This window comes from Elephantulus edwardii, unplaced genomic scaffold, assembly GCF_000299155.1.
Source record: "Elephantulus edwardii isolate Elephantulus edwardi_28Jun2011 unplaced genomic scaffold, EleEdw1.0 scaffold00008, whole genome shotgun sequence".
NCBI lineage: Eukaryota > Metazoa > Chordata > Mammalia > Macroscelidea > Macroscelididae > Elephantulus > Elephantulus edwardii.
This window is the reverse complement of record NW_006399758.1, coordinates 31,084,272-31,087,648: the sequence shown is the minus strand read 5'-3', so window position 1 is coordinate 31,087,648 and position 3,377 is coordinate 31,084,272. Positions and strand designations below refer to the sequence as shown.

The following is a 3,377-nucleotide window of genomic DNA, read 5'->3' as shown; positions in this document are numbered from 1 at the left end:
TACTTTGGAGATGTTGTGAGGAGAGACTGGTACTTGGAGAGGGACGTCATGCTTGGGAGGGTGGAGGAACAGCGCAGGAGGGGAAGGCCCTCTACGAGGTGGATTGATTCAGTGACTGGGATAATCAGGATGGGAGTGTCAGAGACAGTGCAATTGGCACAGGACAGAGCAGAGTTTAAGGGTGTTGTATGTACGGTCACTATAAGTTGCAAGTGACTCGACGGCACATAACAACAACAACAACAAATATGATGGAAGAATATAACCTTGACTCATAAGTTTCCTGGTTTTAAACCATATCAATGACAAAAAAAACCCAAACCCCACACAGTATTTCCTTACTCTTTTTGAATTATTACTTCTAAGTCTAGGAGTAGGTATTGCATGCACATAGCAAATGTCTAGAAATATTATTTACAAGGTGATTCATAATTTTCCATGATTCACATAATTGAATGTGTTCGCATTGTCAGTTAAAAAAGAAAATATATTTCTGATATTCTCTTTTTTCAGCCAAGTTCCACCTGACATCAGTGATAATAAAGCTTATTCCACATCCTCTTCTAGATCCAACTTGAGTTCGGTGGTTGCTTCTTTCTGTACTGTGCTAGTTGGTTTTAAATAATCTTCAGCAAAATGTTTACTTTCATCTGACACTAATACATTGTTCTACAGCTTCTACATTTTGTTTTACCACTTTTCTTTGAAATAGAAACAAGAGATAATATAGTTCAAATCAGTTAGATAGGTAGCTATCTTCCATGTTTCCATACATTCATAAGCACATCAAGTGCTGCATCTGCCTTTTAAAACACCTCTGCTGATATTCTGTAAATTCCTGTATGTTGTCTTGCTTTTGCTGTTTGTAGCGGTCTTCAAATCAATCTGCTCCTTTTAGTTTATTGCTATTGGTTCTTAAGCTTATGATCAACAGTTCATGAGGTGGCACGTATCAATAATTGATATTGAGTTTTCATGTATTCCATTTCATGTTTTACATCTTACAATCATTCATAGAATCGTATTCATACACTCCATGCTCTGATAATTAGTGGATATTTGCAATTGTTTCTCCCTATTTTGAATTGTACCATATCAGGAAAGCAGGATCCATCAGAAAAAGGAAGCTCTCAAAAGTTTACTCTATGTACATTAGATTCTACTTTGAAAAGTCAGTTCTTCTCCAGTCATATATTTTATGCCTTCTGATTTAAGGGATTCATCTTTTAGCACTATATCAATGTTATGCTCCTTTCCATGATGTTTTCAATGGCTAGTTTGCCAGAAACGGAGAGTCACTCCCGCTTTCTGGCTTGTTTTAACTTGGAAGCTTAACTGAAAGCTATCTCCTGTGAGTGGTATGCTGGCATATGACTTATCAGTGGCGTAAGTCCCAACATCACAGCAACGTGAAATTCAGCAGAGGACAAACTGACAGACAAGCCTGAGTGCATTGGATAGCCATTATAATAATTTTTTAGGAGCTTATCTTTTTTAGATATATATTAATTCCATTTTATCTTTTCTCTCCTCATATATAGTGTCTGTAACACCCAAATAGTCACTTCGTTCTTGCCTTACGCTCTACATTTTAAATTCATCAAGAAGTATATGTGAAGACAAACGGACTAGTGATCATTTTAAAATACAGCAGCCTTAAAAAATCTTATGGAATAGTTATACTCTGGACATAAAGCATTGTCACGAATTGAAGCTGACTTGAGAGTAACTAACAACTTACATAACAATATAATATTAAATAAAAAATGTTGTTATATGCCATCAAGTCACCTGAGACTCATAGCAACCCTATGTACAACAGCTCTGAACTCTATCCTGAGCCAGCCTTACTGTCTGACACACTTACCTCCATTACCCCAGTCACTTAGTTAATCCATCTTATTAAGGGTCCTCTCTCTTAACGCTGTCCTTTCTACCCTCACAACTATAATATCCCTCTCCAAGGACTGATCCCTCCTTGTAACATGCCCCATGGATGTCTGACAGAGCTTCAGAATCCTTGTCTCCAAGGAGCAGCTTGGTTTCACCTTCTGCAGGACAAACCTGTTTATTCTCTTAGCAGTTTATAGTATATTCCATATTATTCTCCAGCACCACAGCTAAAATAAAAAATAGATCTAAAAATATCATTAATAATAATTTTAGACACACAGATGCAATTCTTTTTTTTTAAGAATTGGTTTTATTTTATTTTTGACTTCACAGACAGTATTACAGTCGAAAAGTCAATAATATCAAAGGAATCTACTGTGCTTTTCCCTATGCAGAGAGTTCCTCCCACGGTGGTCTCGGAGTCTGTGGTAGCCCTGACCCGGGAAGTGCCCCTCAGTTATACTCCTGGAGCGCCTGGGCCATGAAGAGTTTCCCCAGGTTCTGGGCAGTGAACTCCTTGATGTTCTGGCAGTAAGTGTTAATCTGGCCTGCAATGAGCAGCGAGTCCATCCTGGCCGGCGGCTGCGGTGGTTTGAAAAGTTTAGAAAGGTCCTCTTCCGGGAGCGGAGGTTCCCCTCGACTCTGCCGCTGCATGTTCTCCTGCTGGCGTCGCTGCTGATACTGATGTTTGGGTTGCTGTTGTTTACTTGTATTCCTCATGTACGTGTTGTATTTAACTATATCTTGGCTCATTTCATCCACTCTGTCCATCAACAACTGCAGATTCTTCCCCAAGTGGTTGCTGCTGACAAGACTGAGCAGCTCATGTTTATCCGCAACAGCTTCATACCCATCCTCCATTGTTTTTGAGGCTGCAAATCTTCATGGAATTACATTGCCTATCATTCTTTCATGGAACACCTGATGATTCAAATTGCCATAAAGCAATGAAAAATTAACAGGCTGTTTTGCGTTCCTTCTAAGAATACTTTTCTCAATATTAAGAATATGTTTCTCCAGTACCAAATGGTGCAAAAAAGAATTAGTCTCAGATAAATTTCTAGCCTAGAAATCCAGTGCGAACAGTGCTAATTCTTTTGCTGTATAAACAATACTAAATCTTTTGGGAAAGGAAAGATACATGGGAATGAAATGTTGGTAAAATCAAAGCATTCAGCTTCTGTTATTGGCTTTATATCAAGTATGTTAACTCATCACAGTACATGCATGTCTTATTAGTCCAGCAAGTAACTTTGGAGTTCAGTTTTCCTACAAGAAGTAAAAGGCTTTCTGTTCTTCCGATAGCATCCCACATTTTTCTTGAAACTTCTCTCTCTGTATCATGAGGACAGCCTAGTTGTTTACAGGCTATCCAATTACAGAAAATCGAACTTGTTTCTTAAACTCTCTTCTGGCTGGGAATTTTCTGTTATGTTATTGTGTTCTGTTAACTTGTTCTCTGCAATAAGGCACATGTATTTAAC

The 3,377-nt window shown here is 38.3% G+C and overlaps 1 pseudogene; it reads right to left on the bottom strand.

Moving 5' to 3' along the window:
• Positions 1-2,346: 2,346 nt before the first annotated feature.
• Positions 2,347-2,754, bottom strand: LOC102843176 (annotated as a pseudogene).
• Between the last annotated feature and the right edge of the window lie 623 nt (positions 2,755-3,377).